This window comes from Schistocerca nitens, chromosome 9 (genome assembly GCF_023898315.1).
Source record: "Schistocerca nitens isolate TAMUIC-IGC-003100 chromosome 9, iqSchNite1.1, whole genome shotgun sequence".
NCBI classification, from domain to species: domain Eukaryota; kingdom Metazoa; phylum Arthropoda; class Insecta; order Orthoptera; family Acrididae; genus Schistocerca; species Schistocerca nitens.
Window position 1 is genome coordinate 377540867 of NC_064622.1, and position 19224 is coordinate 377560090.

Below are 19224 nucleotides of genomic sequence, written 5' to 3' on the forward strand. Positions count from 1 at the left end.
ACACTTAAAAAAAATTTTGGAATCTAGCGATTTGACCGTTCTTACACTTCACTTAACAGTCTAATACAGAAATATCTTTTGAAAATATAATTACTTTTGCTTCAAAAGCGAGTATGATGTAAAATTCTACCGTTTGAGTCTCAGATTTAGCAACAATTGTCTAATAAGTTTCTTCTGTATAGGGAAACAGTTTTATTGCTTTTGACTATTTATTAACACGTCTGTCTGGTTTTCACTTGAGCTACAGTTGTGGCGGCTTAAACTGTAGATATTACACCCCATATAGGTTTCCAACGTTCCACATTCGCTGATTTTGCTGAAAGTGTGAAGAACAAAACTTTTAGTTTGTTGGGCAGATGTACGCCGTGTTTCAGCAAAAGATTAGGTTTTCTGGTGTTTCTGTTATTAAAGAAAACCACATTATTCAGCAAATGTCTGCAACTGAAGAGAGAGTATTAAAAAAACTGTCGTGTAAAGCACCGTTCCGGATCTCCTTAGTCCTTATGCAATCAAATGATAAATGCGATGTAATTTCTTCAGATGTTGTCGATTGTTATGGCACTACATATACTCCCTACTGTAAAAACTATATTACAAATCAATATAAACATTAGCATTCACTCTTGTTCGATTTCGTATTCAGAAGTGTTGCTTGCTGGCCGCTTGGAGCGCTGCTATCACTGTGGGTAAGAAATACAAAACGGAGTGTCAACTCTTCCGTTAGACTATTAAGTTAGTAATTGCTAGTTATCGACGTTGAAATATTGACGCAGTATGGCGGTGCTGAGAGTGTTTTTTAAGTATGGAACGCCATTATAAATGAATTAGCGAGCACATATCTGGTCGCACTACAAAGCATGTAAGAAAAGTTGGTAATCAAAGTATTGGAAAGTAAGTACTGTTTGTTCTGTGTTGATAAAAGACGCTAGCTGTTGACATATATTTCAAAAAATAATACCAGTTGTAGCTTGCCTCAGAGTAAGACGCAGCCGGTTAGTTTATTATTTTTGTACATAGCTAACCAACGTCTTAGACATATTTTGAACATTATTGTTGTTAGTAAAACAGTAATTGACTTGAGTGTAGCTCAATTCTTCTTCACAGACCGTTCGTATTCTTTCTCCATTATTGCTCAGTGAATCATAAGTGAAAGACAGAGTCTTATTTCAACTGAAAATCAGTCAGTTCATAAAACTGGGTGAAGTAATAAGGCTCATTTTACATTGTAGTGCCAATACTGCTACCTATCGGCTACAAAACAAAAATTTAGCAAACTAAAAGTAATTTCGAATAACCGGTAAATTAAAGTGAATGTTGAATTTTGAGAAAAGTCGTTATCATAAATTTGTTATGTGTTTTCAAATATTTTGATGTAAATTTGATTTCGTAAATTGGCTTTTCAGAAGTGATTGTAGTTGTTTAATGAAACTATTACAAGATTTTCTTTACTCAAAAATTAAGGTTAGTCGTCGGTATTTGCTTCTCAAAACCTATGGACAGATACCATTACGCTGAGTGACGTTGCTTGGTACACCTTGTGTTACGCATTGCTAATAGGTAACCAGTATTGGATTTTATTAATTACACAGAATTTTAATGTCCCACTAATTAAAAGCATATTTCCGTGCATGACTTTCCAATTCAAGCTCGCACCTGTGCATTTTTTGCTCTGCTGCTGCATACCTACGGACTTGTGACTGTTTGGGTGATTTCAGTTCCATTTTTGCAATTGAAAATTATTAAATTTAGCTCACTTCGGAGCTGACGCCCATAAATTTATAATTCTCTACCCAGATTTCACATAATTTTAGCTACACGTTCAAAACTATAGCCACGGTGCACTATTTAGTATCTTACAAAATTTTGTTCCGATGGTCGGCGTACGTAATAAGTATCTGTGCGATAGATATAATGTCGTTTGCATTCTTTCCGTCAGCGTTAATCTTCGGAATCGGTGCTTTCTCTGTGAAGTAGGGAACACTGCGTAAAAAGATCTTTAAATCGTTAATACACCTTAGATTACAGGTAGGTTATAGGTCGTGAAATAGAAAATAGTTCTGTAAGGGTCGTTGAAAACGAGCCGGAGGAATAATTACAGAAACCAGTTCCTGTATGTTAGAAGTATTGACCTTGGTTGTTGAGACACTTGTCCCACTGTGACACAAGGCGGTGAATGGCTGTCTCATAAAATTCCTGGCGCTGCGATGTTAACCAGTTCAGCACGTACAGCTAGACGTCGTCATCCGAGGAGAATCGTTTGCCGCTCAGAGCCTTTTTCAGGCGACGAAAAATGGCGTAACAACAGGTAAAGAGGTCCGGACTGTATGTAGGGTGGTCAAGAACCTCGCGTCTGAATTTCTGCGGAAATGGTGCGACTGTGTTTGCCATATGAGGCTTTACATTGTCGTGGAGCAGAATGACCCCACGGGTGAGATTGCCTGGTCGTTTTGATTTGATCGCTTGGTGAAGGGTGGCCAAGGTCTGCGGGTAACGCTGGGCAATCAGTGTTGTCCCGTGTTGCAAAACGTGAATCAGAAGGGGGCCATCTTGGTAAAAGAAGAACGTCAGCAGCAATGCGACTGGAAGCATTTGATGTTTGATGCATGCTGCTGACAGCTCTGTGTAGTCACGTGACGTACACGCGTGCCCTCTTGCGACGGGCTATCAACTTCAGCACTGTGGTCGGAACCACACCTCCTATCACCGGTTTGTTCATTGCTGACTAGGGCTCCTTTCTTTTTCAACGCCCATTATATGAACACTATTGCAAAAACTGAAGTGTGAATTGTTGTGAAGTAAAGTATTTGTAGATATAGATGTAGGTTATGTGACAGCGATACGCTGATGTACCAAAGAGATCGTATTTCCAAAGCGAACGAGCGTTCCTCTATCCCTGTCAGCCCGCAGAAGTGACCTAGCGACAGCGTCTCGCCTCGTTTGCCGGGAAATCCACTTGTGGGGGTGTTGGAGGAGGCGACTTGCCGCCCCAGGGTCGCCCAGCCCCTCAAGTTTACTTTTCGGGGTCAGGGGCGCCACCTTCACCTCCGCCACTGCCACCGTCACCGCCACTGCCAGAGGGTCGCCAAGCTAGGGTCGATGAATCCCCTTTCCCTAGTGCTGAAGGTGTACTCTCCCCACTATAGCGCCTTCTGGATTGTGTGTGCCGTACATCTACATCGAACTGATTACTCTGCGATTCACAATTAAGTGTGGGCAGAGCATTCATTGAGCCACCTTCAAGCTATTTCTCTACCGCTGCAGAGCGATAACAACATTCGGGAAACATTCCCCAGGCTGTGGCTGAGCCATGTCTCCGCAATATCCCTTCTTCGAGGAGTGCTAGTTCTTCAAGTTTTGTAGAAGAGCATCTGTGAAGTTTGGAAGGTGGGAGACGAGGTACTGCCGGATGTAGAGCTGTGAGGACCGGTTGTGAGACGGCGTGGATAGCTCAATTGGTATAGCACTTGTCCGTGAAAGGCAAAGGTCCCGACTTCGAGTCTCTGTCCGGTACACAGTTTCAATCTGCCAGGAAGTTTCATATCAGCGCACACTCCGCTGCACAGAGAAAATCGCGTTCTATTTCTCTACCATTCTACTCTCGAACAGCGCGCGAGAAAAATGAATAATTAAATCCTTCTGTGCGAGTTCTGATTTCGCTTATTTTATTATGATGGTCATTCCTCCCTATGTAGGTGGGCGCCAACAAAATTATGTCACACACTGAAGAGAAAGTAGGTTAATAAAATTTCATGGGAAGATCCTGCCGCAAAGAAAAAGTCTTTGTTTTAATGATTGCCTCTCCAATACCATGTTCCGTAATAGTGCTGCTCTTTCCCTAATTCCACGATAGTATGAAACGAGCTGCCGTTCTTTGAACGTTACCGATGTCCTCCGTTGAACATATCTGATCCCGGTCTCACACTACACAGCAATACTCCAGAAAGGACGTAAAAGCGTAGTGTAGGAAGTGTCTTTTATAGAACTGTAGCGTTTTCTGAGTGTTCTGTCCGTAAATCGTAGTATTTGGTTTACTTTACCCATATAATTATCTACACGATTGTTCCAACGTAAGTTATTCTACCGAGCGAGGTGGCTCAGTGGTTCGCACACTGGACTGGCATTCGGGAAGACGACGGTTCAAACCTGCGTCCAGCCATCCCGATTTATAACGCAAATGAAAATCGAGCGAGGTGAGTCAGTAGTTAGCGTACTCAGTTCACATTCGGGAGACATCTGATTTAGATTATCCGTGATTTTCCCAAACAGCTTCAAGCAAATGCCGGGATGGTTCCTTTCAAAGGGCTTGGCCGATTTTCTACCCCGTCCTTCACTAATCCGAAGAGATTGACGACCTCGCTGTTTGCTCCCCTACCCCAACCAACGAAGTTATTCGAAATTGTAATTGCTAAGTATTTAGTTGAATTTACGGCCTTTAGATTTGTGTGACTTACCATGTAACCAAAATTTCCTTTGATATGTGGATGACCTCGTAATTTTCCTAATTTTACGTAAATTTCCACTCTTAGCAACGCACATGTATCTTGTCCAACTCGTCTTGCAATTTGTTTTGATCATATTATGACTTTATAAGACGGTAAATGGCAGCGTCATCTGCAATTAATACAGGAGTGTTTCCTAAATCACGTATGTAAATCGGGAACATTAGAGGGCCTACCACAATTCTCTAAAGGACGCAAGACATTACTTCTGCTTTTTCTCGACGACTTTGCCTCAATTCATTTTCATTTTAATTTCATTTCCGTCAGTTACTACTTACCGTCACCTTTCTGATAGGAAATCGCGAATACAGTCGCTGTATTCTGATAGTAAATAGAAAATTGAGTCGCATACAACTCGGGTGAACCACTGTTCACGTCATTCAGATACTTTTAAGCATGAGAGTAGTACGTCGTTGTCTTTCCACGATAGTTGCTAACGTGTGTCACATATACTGTAATTCTTGTAGGAGGATGTATTCTGTCCATCGTTACAAACATGGGGGATAATTTACTGTCTGAGTGATTTATTGTGGCATAAAAATTGCATCCATATTTAGTTGGTTGTCTATTCCATTATTGTTAACGTGTATGCCATCCATTTCTTCAGCGGAGTGATAATAAAACTTGGACAATACTTCTGCGTCCCTGTTTGTAAAAAAAACGTAAACGGAGTTTCATGTGTCTCCTTTTCTTTTCCTGTGCCGTGAGTGTGTGTTTGGACACCCACAACCTTTCTCCGGGAAAGAGCAGCCTCTGTATCTCGTTGAAAATAAGCCTTATTTTTTTTATGTAGTAGAAATATTTGTGAACACTGCTGGCTACTATCAAGTAACGATGAAACATAAACATGCTGTGTTATTTGTAGCTATATAGAACAGCCGCTAAGTCCCTCGAGGTCAGCAATCAGAGACCAGTTATTCCGTCTGCTGTCAGAGGCTTATCGATTGTCTGTAGTCCTTGGGCGGTGTGACCTTCACAGGGAGCCAGCGACCCTGATTCTGCCGCAATATTAGAATTGGTCGATGAGGTGCCTTTTCCGGGCTCCCTCGTTTGCATGAATTAGCGCTCACGGAGAGAATTCCGAAGCGTGACCTCTCTATGGAAGGCTTGTTATTCTGGCCCCTCACCCTGTTGAACGCTCCTCCGACATGCATCAACAGTTCGTCATCGTTTGCTTCAGTGCTGGGCCGCTAGGATACTACATCTCCAATTTTTCTATTTAGTCATGTAGCAAGTAAAATGCTTCGTAGAATAATTCTTATTACTCAATTTTCAGTGATTTATATCCGAAAGAAAGAATTATGAATTATCGACCGCTGCCGTGACGGCGGTGTGTGCCGTACCTGGACTGAACCCTCTCGGCAGTTTAGCGACGAGGGGTTGGTGTGCCCGTCAGCTGGGATGTGGCTTTTAGTCGTTTTCCACGCCTCACCAGATGAATATCGAGATGGTTTCCATGTTCCGCATCAGATACACTTCTAGAACACTTTCTCATACTTGCACACACATATTACTCTATACAAAGACAGATTTTGTACACTATTTCTGTGCTGGGGTATTATAGGCAACTGATGACCTTCGTTGTTTGGTAGCCTTAAACACTTAACTGGCACTTTGTTCATTCCGCAGAGGAGTGCGTTATTGGACATCTCCACTGATTTAAAAAAAAGAAACTGATGCATATAGGGGTGCTTATTACACATAAGATTTAAATATTCTGTGCTAAGATTTGGCAGTGGGTACGCATTTAGCTTTCGCCACTGGTATCCTTATTTATTTGTTCAATGTTAGGAAGATCAATGTTGCTTTCATGTTTTGGTACATAATATTAATTTTTTGCAACCGGCCGGGGTGACCGAGCGGTTCTAGGTGCTACAGTCTGGAACCGCGCAACCACTACGGTCGCAGGTTCGAATCCTGCCTCGGGCATGGATGTGTGTGATGTCCTTACGTTAGTTAGGTTTAAGTAGTTCTAAGTTCTAGGGGACTGATGACCTCAGAAGTTAAGGCCCACAGTGCTCAGATCCATTTGCCAATTTGTTGCATATTCATAGGCGGAAACATTATGGCCACCTGATTAAGAGCGTGTTCGCCTTGCTTTGGAAAGCAATAGAGCAGCGATTCTACGTGCCGTGGATTCGACAAAGCCTCGGTAGATTTTCAGATGACTACGCTAAGGTCATGCAATTTCCGAAATTACGGGCCGGTGGTTAGTGATCCAGGACGTTGACGCCTGATTGTGCCCCATGCGTTTTCCAAAGGCTCAGATGCGGCATATATGGTGGCCAAGACAATAACGTGAGTTCCGTATAAACCTCCTCAAACCAATGTAAAACGGTTCACGACTTGTGACGCGACACTTTTCCTACTGGGAAATGCCATTGGTGTCGGGAAGATAACAAGAATGAAGGCATGCCATTGGACTTCAGTAACGTCTAATTACTTCAAAGCTAACATGGTGCTCTCGGTTACTACCAAACGTACCATGGAAGCCCAGATGAAGGTTCCGAAACATAATACTGGTCAAACTGCACTGAATCTGGACACTCCCATCGTTTAGGTATAACAAGCAACATATTTCAGCTGTCAAGACGACACCTTTTCCATTGGTCCACGGTCTGACTGCGATGGCGCCGTTTTCACTGCAATCACAATTGACAATGTCATTGGGTCATCATAGGAACAGGTCCGAATCATCTGCTTTGGAGTTTCATGTTCAACAATGTGCACTGAAGCGTGAGGTGCGAAATACTTGTACATACACCATCATTGTATTCTGTAGTCGGATCTGCTCATCCTCCTCTATATAGCGGATCAGCCTCCGACATCCCACGTTCTGTTATGGTGGACTGATGCCAGCACATTGTCGCAACTCGTGGTTTCACTGTGTTAGGAACACTCGCAAACGTAGACGCGAACGGCCAAGTAGCTCCACCGATTCCGAAATACTAACTCCTAGGTGCGATTCTATTAGGGGAGGTCAAATGAAAACTATACACCCGCGACAATGGGACTATGGAATGGTCCCATTCAAAAGTAATCACCACACGCGTTAAGATATTTATCTCAGTGGGACACGAGATGATCAATTCCTGTATCGTAGGACGCAGTAGGCCACTGACAGATTCACAAAAGAACATACTCTTGCACTTCCTTGTCCGACTGGAAACGACGTCCACGTATGCGTTTCTTTAGGCCATAGTAGGTGTAGTAATCACACGGTGATTAGTTTGGGCTATTAGGCAGCACTCGAGGGCGATTTGACTTTAGGCCACGGCGCAGTTGCTGCAAAGTGTCCTCATGGCGCTGGGCATTGATTGTGGTTCAACGCTCGAGGAACTCGACAAGCGGAAAGCCCCTGCTCTATCTGAAACATGTGTGAAGAGCCTTTGGATTCCTCTAACGGGCGACATTAGTGCTTTGCTGCTTGCCCTCAAGCTGTCTGAATGCTGGCGTAGGATTCATACGGTTAGATATTAACGCCCACCCCACACTGCAAATCGGACGAATGCTACGCTTGAGCGATTGGGTTGGGAAACACTGCAACCTTTTCGTGCACCGAGGATCCCCTTACCGTGTGAATTTCACATTTTTGATGTGAGTGGACGTAGATTTCAATTGGACGAGGAAGTGCAAGAATGGATGCGTGAGAGGCCAACCGCGTTCCACGAAATCTGAATTGAATCATTCCATGGTCCCTTAGGAGCGGGTGCTAAATTTCACTGCGCCTCATAATACGCATCTGGGCGTGGCAACACAATGAACAGAATTCCAAAATGGGTCTTTCTCGCGACTTCCCAGGCAATTTGTAGCAGCGACTTCATCGATCCGCACTCAGATACTGACGTTTACAGCATCAGAAACAGTTCCCATACTGAACACATCCAATGTGAATTATCAACTTGGAGAAAAGCTCTATCCAATGATTTGTGTTTATTTTCTGTATGTCTACATTTACGTTCATTCATCTTCTGAAACCCCAGGTACACTCGTGAATACCAGACTCTTCATTGCAATGTAAACAGAAAGGATGGTAATAATCGAAGATAATTCTACTAAATGTGATTGAATATACCAAAAACTGTAAATTATGGAAACAGTTACTACTGAACTAGCTGCATTGAACAATACAAGCTGAAGATTAACAAAGTTTGAACCTCTTACGAGTTGAAGGATTTAGTGTGTACATGGCGTGTATGTATTCGCGTGCTGCTTTGCTAATTTGTCCAAGAAAACATGCAACAACAGAACTTTCCGATCTCAGCAACTATGGCGAATCTGTGGTCAGTTCTCAAAGAATCAACAGGAAGCGTGCAGGGTGAGAGGTAAAGAAGGCCAACAACCATAAACAAAGCTCTAATATATGACTGGAGTAATACGTTGTTTAGAAAGAGTGACAACAGTTCAGTACAATTTGGACTGAACGTAAGAGTTTGGGAGATATGAGTGAGAGACTAATGCAAATGACGTGTAGTGTACTAAATATTGTACTGCAGCAGAACATAGAGTTTCCGAATTATTTTTTCGATATCTGGACGAGAAACATGAAACATTAAATCAGAGAGAAAAAGTAAATTTGACAATTTCGAATGTGATCCAACATATAAAACACGATCAGGTGAAGTAAGAAAAACGATAAAACGAAAATAGTTTTATAAGAGAGGGTGGTAGATGATATATATACGAAGACAATAGGGGAAGAATTCGAGACAGAGTTACAGAGAATTAAAGGTTACTTTAAAGTGTAGATTTTTCCTCAATGATCGTCAGTCCTTATTTCGGTCATTGGACGTTGTCTGTACGGAATAACGAAAAGATGTTGCACTATAGAATGACGTGGAGCTTAGAGTCGAACCGCACAAAAGGATATTGTCCTCTAAAGATGATTTACCAATGTGTGTGAATTCCTTAGGGACCAAACTGCTGAGGTCATCGGTCCCTAGAGTTCCACACTACTTAAACTAACTTACACTAAAGACAACACAAACACACACACACACACACACACACAAACACACACACACACGCATGCCCGAGGGAGGACTCGAACCTCCGGTTCGAGGACGATTTAGCAAACTTGGATTTAATATCTGTGCTGGAGAAACAGAGGCCGTTAAGTGTGTACCATGAATGTTTACAGAGATTTTTAGTTTATTTATAGTCTAATGGTTTGATGGAAATTTTAAAGCAAATTTTGAAATTCGTTACATAATTTTTGAATCTAGGTATTTTACTGTTACTTTATATAGATTGCAACTCATTTTGTCGTCAAAAATATGCGAAACGTCTTCTATGTGTTTAATCAAAAACCACCCACAAATTACAATGGTTTTATGAAACAAATTGTTTTAATTGATAAAGTGGCCACTTGCAAATTAGCCAATAATTACACGTGATGATGTGTGATGGATTTCGACGCACATAAATTGTTTCCATTGTACTGTGTGCCACTGTTAAAGTACAACAAACACTTCTGGTAACTTCCACAGCGACATAGAACCGAGCGGTACAGAATGAAGGCTTTAGGACCAAGGGTATGGTAGGCATTATTGTGGTCAACGGTAAGTACAGTGAGTGAGTGAGTGCAACGAATATATTTCCAAACAAGACACACAGCGCTATTATCGATATTTGCCCTGTTGTGCATATATTTCAATACCGTACTGATAGAAGGGGAAAGAAACAGACCACGGGAGTCACATCAGAATACTAGAAAATGTTTCTGAACAATCTTCGAGATTTTGCCGTTGTTGCTCTTCATCACACCGTATGAGAAAACAAAGAAGGAACTACCTCCAGATACCTAGTCGTAGATTTAAGTTAAACACCTCCCACATCCGTATAATACAGCTGAATATCGTATTCCATTGTTCTTAAGAGGAAAGTACGAAACGGCAGCAGTGGAGCATATTGTTTGTTCTCTTCAACAGAGAAAACTGAAAGCACCATTACGAGAAGCCACACAAAAGTGTGATGCGACGTCGTAAAACGCCGTAAACGTCGTTATGACTTTGAATAATGAAACATAGACTCGAAAATTATGGCGATCATAGCGTAGGGCGCTATCAGTACCGAAGTAAATCGCTGTTCTCAAGTACAGGACCTTAACAACCATTACGCAGTACTAAACTGGTAGAGGCCATTTCTTACAACATGTACTATTGCCCGTTACCTTCTGCCCTTTATTTCCTGCTCCACGCAGAAAGAGGCAAATGAAACGATATATGTGCAGTTTCGAAGTGTGGCGGACCACGCACTTTGACTGAACAGAGTGCTATAAAAGTTGGAATTCAAGAATCTTTATGCTTTAAAGTATATCCCCAAGTCCTCTTCAAACCATTAAATTCGTCCTCAATGAGGAGTCGGTACAGCCATAAAATTATTTAGTGGCCCATCGCAATACAGAGAATAATGTTACGGACGAAAACCTAAGTTTTTTAATTCTCACTTACAACAAATCCAGGAAATCGTAAGTAACGTTATTAGAGAAACAGAATTTGGAAGAAATATTAATGATATCTTCTAGTGCATTATGAAAACATTGTCTAAGTTAGTTTCTAATATAAAGTTTCTTTCCTTCCTCTGTTGTTCCCCATCTTAGTGGGTAATCCCTGGACTTCAAATCAAACCTTCCTAGGATTAGTCTCCAGTCGGTGACAAGAAATTTTCTTTCATTAATCTCTGACTATGATGTGGTTACCATGAGAAAAAGATTGAATAATCAACGGAAGGATATCGTTCTACGAGTCGGGGCGTGGAATGTCAGAAGCTTGAACGTGGTAGGGAAACTAGAAAATCTGAAAAGGGAAATGCAAAGGCTCAATCTAGATATAGTAGGGGTCAGTGAAGTGAAGTGGAAGGAAGACAAGGATTTCTGGTCAGATGAGTATCGGGTAATATCAACAGCAGCAGAAAATGGTATAACAGGTGTAGGATTCGTTATGAATAGGAAGATAGGGCAGAAGGTGTGTTTCTGTGAACAGTTCAGTGACAGGGTTGTTCTAATCAGAATCGACAGCAGACCAACACCGACAACGATAGTTCAGGTATACATGCCGACGTCGCAAGCTGAAGATGATCAGATAGAGAAAGTGTATGAGGATATTGAAAGGGTAATGCAGAATGTAAAGGGGGACGAAAATCTAATAGTCATGGGCGACTGGAATGCAGTTGTAGGGGAAGGAGTAGAAGAAAAGGTTAAAGGAGAATATGGGCTTGGGACGAGGAATGAAAGAGGAGACAGACTAATTGACTTCTGTAACAAGTTTCAGCTAGTAATAGCGAATACCTTGTTCAAGAATCACAAGAGGAGGAGGTATTCTTGGAAAAGGCCGGGAGATACGGGAAGATTTCAATTAGATTACATCATGGTCAGACAGAGGTTCCGAAATCAGATACTGGATTGTAAGGCGTACCCAGGAGCAGATACAGACTCAGATCACAATATAGTAGTGATGAAGAGTAGGCTGAAGTTCAAGACATTAGTCAGGAAGAATCAATACGCAAAGAAGTGGGATACGGAAGTACTAAGGAATGACGAGATACGTTTGAAGTTCTCTAACGCTATAGATACAGCAATAAGGAATAGCGCAGTAGGCAGTACAGTTGAAGAGGAATGGTCATCTCTAAAAAGGGCCATCACAGAAGTTGCGAAGGAAGACGTAGGTACAAAGAAGGTAGCTGCGAAGAAGCCATGGTTAACAGAAGAAATACTTCAGTTGACTGAGGAAAGGAGAAAGTACAAACATGTTCCGGGAAAATCAGGAATACAGAAATACAAGTCGCTGAGAAATGAAATAAATAGGAAGTGCAGGGAAGCTAAGACGAAATGGCTGCGGGAAAAATGTGAAGACCTCGAAAAAGATATGATTGTCGGAAGGACAGACTCAGCATACAGGAAAGTCAAAACAACCTTTGGTGACATTAAAAGCAACGGTGGTAACATTAAGAGTGCAACGGAAATTCCATTGTTAAATGAAGAGGAGAGAGCAGATAGGTGGAAAGAATACATTGAAAGCCTCTATGAGGGTGAAGATTTGTCTGATGTGATAGAAGAAGAAATAGGAGTCGATTTAGAAGAGATAGGGGATCCAGTATTAGAATCGGAATTTAAAAGAGCTTTGGAGGACTTACGGTCAAATAAGGCAGAAGGGATAGATAACATTCCATCAGAATTTCTAAAATCCTTGGGGGAAGTGGCAACAAAACGACTATTCACGTTGGTGTGTAGAATATATGAGTCTGGCGACATACCATCTGACCTTCGGAAAAGCATCATCCACACAATTCCGAAGACGGCAAGAGCTGACAAGTGCGAGAATTATCGCACAATCAGCTTAACAGCTCATGCATCGAAGCTGCTTACAAGAATAATATACAGAAGAATGGAAAAGAAAATTGAGAATGCGCTAGGTGACGATCAGTTTGGCTTTAGGAAAAGTAAAGGGACGGGAGAGGCAATTCTGACGTTACGGCTAATAATGGAAGCAAGGCTAAAGAAAAATCAAGACACTTTCATAGGATTTGTCGACCTGGAAAAAGCGTTCGACAATATAAAATGGTACAAGTTGTTTGAGATTCTGAAAAAAGTAGGGGTAAGCTATAGGGAGAGACGGGTCATACACAATATGTACAACAACCAAGAGGGAATAATAAGAGTGGACGATCAAGAACGAAGTGCTCGTATTGAGAAGGGTGTAAGACAAGGCTGTAGCCTTTCGCCCCTACTCTTCAATCTGTACATCGAGGAAGCAATGATGGAAATAAAAGAAAGGTTCAGGAGTGGAATTAAAATACAAGGTGAAACGATATCAATGATACGATTCGCTGATGACATTGCTATCCAGAGTGAAAGTGAAGAAGAATTAAATTAACTGCTGAACGGAATGAACAGTGTAATGTGTACACAGTATGGTTTGAGAGTAAATCGGAGAAATACGAAGGTAATGAGAAGTAGTAGAAAGTAGAACAGCGAGAAACTTAACATCAGGATTGATGGTCACGAAGTTGATGAAGTTAAGGAATTCTGCTACCTAGGCAGTAAAATAACCAATGACGGACGGAGCAAGGAGGACATCAAAAGCAGACTCGCTATGGCAAAAAAGGCATTTCTGGCCAAGAGAAGTCTACTAATATCAAATACCGGCCTTAATTTGAGGAAGAAATTTCTGAGGATGTACGTGTGGAGTACAGCATTGTATGGTAGTGAATCATGGACTGTTGGAAAACCGGAACAGAAGAGAATCGAAGCATTTGAGATGTGGTGCTATAGACGAATGTTGAAAATTAGGTGGACTGATAAGGTAAGGAATGAGGAGGTTCTATGCAGAATCGGAGAGGAAAGGGATATGTGGAAAGCACTGATACGGAGAAGGGACAGGATGATAGGGCATGTGCTAAGACATGAGGGAATGACTTCCATGGTACTAGAGGTAGCTGTAGAGGGCAAAACCTGTAGAGGAAGACAGAGATTGGAATACGTCAAGCAAATAATTGAGGACGTAGGTTGCAAGTGCTACTCTGAGATGAAGAGGTTAGCACAGGAAAGGAATTCGTGGCGGGCCTCATCAAACCAGTCAGTACACTGACGGCCAAAAAAAAAAAAAAAAAAAAAAGATGTGGTACCAAGAAAATGAGTATTTGCGCCATGATTCAGAGTCCACATTTAACTACCGGCTGACCTATAGGTCCTAGGCAAGTTAGTTCGAAGGCTGGGGGAAGTAAAGTGCGTACTTCATCAAGTAGGAGAATGCCTTGACAAACACTACCGAGTTCAACCAACCTCAGAGTTGAGACAGCTTTACGTCCAACAAAAAGGACAGTCCCAAACATTATTTTAGCACATGGACAAAGTCAATGAATAGGGCAGGATGATCCAGTCTTCTAGGTACACACATATGGGAATATAAATAGGAAGGAACATACAACTGACCTTATTACTGTGATGTTACTTGTAGGTATCACCCAGCGATATTGTTTCAATCTCTGGAACTGTTTCATTGCACTATTTATTGAGTACTGGACTTGTGTGCTTGGGAGAAAATATTTGCACGTTTCTTGCTGGGACGGCGGAATACCGGTGTGGTCTCAGGAGCCGGTTTCTCGGAAGAATGCATCGATTATCTTTACGCGAGGTGTATCTCCCCATCGAGACAGGCAGTTTTAGTGGAAGTGAAGCTGCTACTCACTTTGTGCTATTGTGGACAGACGTGGTTCACAGGCCTACCTGTCGGCAAAGGGTGCTGTACCACCACAGACATCCTTAGAAAATAAATGAGTTTGACTTTTGGCCTTATCTACACAAACAAAAAAGGCCGAGACCACGCAGCACTGCCGTGCGGGATTGCCGCGTGGTCTTGGGCGCCTTGTCACGGTTCGCGCCGCTCCCCCCGTCGGTGATTCTAGTCCACCCTCGCCATGGCTGTTTGTGTGTGTGTGTGTTGCCCGTAGCGTAAGTTTAAGTTAGTGTAAGTACTGTGTAAGCCTAGGGACCGATGATCTCAGTAGTTTGGTCCCATACGAACTCACCACAAATTTTCAAAATTTCGAAGCAGCACTGCCCAGCCAGCATGAGAACGATAGTTGCTTTTGCACCAAACTTTTGGTTATCCAACTGAAGTGAGTCGCCTGGCCACTGAACTTGGCACAAAGAGCTTGACCAATTGAGGGAACACTGGTCGAGGCTCGTACCAACCTCGTGTTATATGCTTTTTTATGTCATGAGTTGTGCGTTTCTGTTGTTTCCCCCAGTTTTTTTCGATAAAGATGCGATTTCTCATCCGTCATATACGTAACAGCATCGATTCATCCCGTAATTATTTTGTTAGAGTGTGGACGGATGTGAAAGTAGATTCTGAGCATTTGTCTCCTGGCTGTTGTCAGAGTAGTCTCTAGCTGCTATCCGGTGTTCATTTGTGCATACAAGCTGATTTGGAGAAATGTAAGTTTCGAAAATTTCGGTAGTGCGTTCTAAATTCTCAGCGGTTCATCACTTGCTTGTATTGCCACACAACGTGTGTTTTTTAGCGTAGCTGTAATTTTCGGCGTCATCTTGTACTGTTAACTCTAATTTCGTGAGATGCTCATATAAGTAGAAGGTGTTACTTTTTCTCCATACAATTTTCCACACTTTTTGGTACCTCCCTGCAGTATTAACGTCATTTTGTGTTTTGGTTTGTGTTTTTGGGATCTTTGCTCTGTTAAGTTTACTGTGATTTATGTCTATCGTTATAACAAATAAATCAGTGTTATCTCATTCGTGACTTGGATTTCAATACCCTTCACGGCCCTACTACTTTACCTTGGTTAGGCGACCCACAAGCGGTAGGAAATATTGTAAACCCAGTTTACAGTTCACGCTATGGCGCTGTTTTCGCTGTGTACAGTGTCCAAACCCAAAGATCAGTTGCAGTTCCGTTTCTCGTCTTCTATGATAAAGGGTTTGTTTTATAACTGATCTTGCAGTAACGCTCGTCGAGTCAGATAAGGGATATAGGAGTCACAAATATCTAAATAATTAAATTCATTAGGATTTGTTGTTACATTAGTTACTGATTTCGGCAGAATATTTGCATATTTTCACTAATTAATAATACACGATACAGCATACTGTAATAACTTACCACTTGGAACGCACATTGCTATCACAAAAGAGAGCTGTGAAAAAATATGTGCTGTTCACACATACACGACATGTACGTGTTTCTTCAAAGAGTAAGGATTTCGAATCTTAAATATAGGAATATATATTCGCAAGTAATTCTATATATTTTGAAACCGGAATGCTCGCAATCTCAGCGCTGGAAGAAGTAACGATTTTGTTCCCCATTATCGAATCTATCAGATGGCCAATAATTTTCAATTTTCCGCTAGTAGCAATGCAAGTTTTAAATCTACCTGATATTATTCTCTGACAGAGTGTATGAGACGTGCATTTGAGCAGCGCTCTGGCCGATTGATTAAATATGGGCATGAGTAATACGACTATTATAATGACTCAGACATCAAACTTCCTGCAGTTCCTCTCCATATGTGTTTCATATCACAGATGATTTCCCGTCGTCATACGGATCCAGACTGGAAAACAAGTGTAGTTGTATATTCTATACATTTTTCATCGGCTCAGTTGAACATTTCCGATGGCATAATCGATATAAGCCTATTTGTACTGACTGTCAGTAATTTGTTATGGAGTTATTCGGCTAGTGTTATGTTCACAAACGTATAAGCCGTAGTTCGTCTTTATGTATCAGTAATATGTTATTTTTTCGTCAGTCAAAATACTGTAGGAATTCTAATATTATTTTACAGTTTTTACAGATTGATGCTAAATGTGGTCAATCTCAAGTGTGTTGGGGTGTTTTTGTGGTTGCAGAAGACATTGTCCGATGTTGAGTGTCTGAAGTAGCCGGTTGATACCCACGCATGTAATGTATCATGGTTATCAAGAATGAGCTTCTTAATGACTCGTTTGTTCAGAATATATAGTGATTGGCTGCATCCCATGGGTGATATGTCTCTGTAGGAAACCCTGAAACAGCAATTGTTAAAAATGCTCCCTACCCCTGATTAACGACATTTTTATTTGTTTATAAAACAAGGTGGTTGCATTTTATATTAAAGATCACCATTAACCTCATTTACACTAGTATGAGGATGTGATAGAACTCGTATGAAATTAATACAACATCTGAAAAAAACATTAGTGAAGGCTTAAAATTAAAATGTATGACCGCTGATGATGAGCAAGTGCTTGATAGCGGTCCGGTAAATTGAAACTCATAAAAATCAAGCAACTATGTATTTTTATACAAATGAGGACAGTTCTTTGTCAGTTTTGTGACGGCTATTAAACAACTTGAATACAAAGCTTTCCCCACTCTGTTTGTTCACAGTCGTTTCTGCTTACAGGCGTTAAAGAAAGAACTTGACACGTTGCTTAAAGGAGTTTCTCGAATACATCACCATGTAGGCGAGCGAAGTATGTGTGGAAGGTCCATAGTAACTAAACTGGTATTATCATGTAAGGTACCGAAATTTAATCTTCAGTCATCGCTTATCATTGTAAATAATCATTCATTTCGTCTCATTCCCTATGTAGTGATTCTTCTTACTCTTCAGACCAAGTTACAGCACTCAAGTAGGTTATAGGCAGCAAATAATTTTTTGAAAGAGATCTCGTTATTGATGCTTATGTATTTCAACTAAGAGCGCGGAGAAACTATCTTTTTACTGACGTACCACTCGTGGGTCGTTGTAAGTAGGATGTGATGTGATCACAAATACTAACATGTGCGATGGCGGTCTTGCGTTGCGCTTGGAAAAGCAGATTGAACACGTTTGACACTCTACATATTGTAGAAAGCACTGGAGGTGACAAATAGGACAGGACTTTCCCGTCCGTCCGTCCGCATGACAAGTAAACAAATGTTTGCTCAATATTCAGCATCGTTTGGAATGCTTGTACGACAGGAGTGAACAAATGGAGGGTTGTTGGTAGCTGACAGTTCACACTACGACAGCGTGTGTGTGTGTGTGTGTGTGTGTGTGTGTGTGTATTGTGTGAGAGACAAGAAGAAAGAGAGAGAGAGAGAGAGAGAGAGAGAGAGAGAGAGAGAGAGAGAGAGAGGAGAGGGAGGGAGGGAGACGGAGATTATGTGTAACTAACGTTTAATTCTAACAGGCCTTTTGCTAACTGCGACAATATAAGCTTCTCATCATGTGTGAAGGAAAAATCGCGTAAAGATTAATTTACATTTTCAACATCTTCCTAACGGATTCTCGTATTGTGTGTCAGAGTTATCGGCATTTTCCTTTTCATGATTTCGGGTTGCATTTATAATTGAACAGTTGGTTCATAATAATATAATGCTTTTTATATATACTCACCTTCACCTTAAAATTTTCTTCCATTGATGTCTAGGATCTCACTGCTTCCTATAAATATTTTAAATGGTTTTTGGTGTTCAAAACCTATACCTAAATAAATCGTCGCTCAAGCTGCAAACTTTAATTCTGTTTGTTTATTTTGTCAGCCATAGAAGAGCCATTTTGCCTTCCTTGGCTAGTTCAGAATCACAGAGCATGGACACAGTTGTTTATTTGTACATGGTACTGGCTTAACTTCCGGAAACCAGCGAGTTCATCGCTAAAGCATATGGCGAAAACTTACAGATGATATTCACTATCACTTACCAGGAGAAATGAGTCGGTGATGTGTCGTGCTTAAGTTATATTCATATAATTTTGTTCTGATAATTTTAACATCAAAATGAGAATACATATATATAGCTATAGTACCAATATTTATTTGATGAAAGTTATGGAATTAATTCTTATTTAAACTCTTTCAATGGACGTTATTAATCGTACTAGTTCCCTGAATGTACGAAACACACATTCTGTATGTGAGTAAACGGCAGTGCCAGATTAACATTTTTAGTAAAGAATTTGCAGCATTCAGAAGTAGACACACAGCCTCAGGCCCAATGACAATTTACTGCGGCAATAAGTATGATATAATGCTCAGTTTTATTATAAAATGTATTAGAGACATTTTACAGTTGGTATTTGGACTGTAATGGCGAACGCTGTTAAATAAATGTTTCAAAATACTTAAAAATGTGATTGCGACTGATCGGAATCTGGTAGTGTATATATCTCAAAGACGGCCATCAATTCCACACACTCTGTCATTTTCGTTGCTGGCAACCTTAACAGTTTTGGA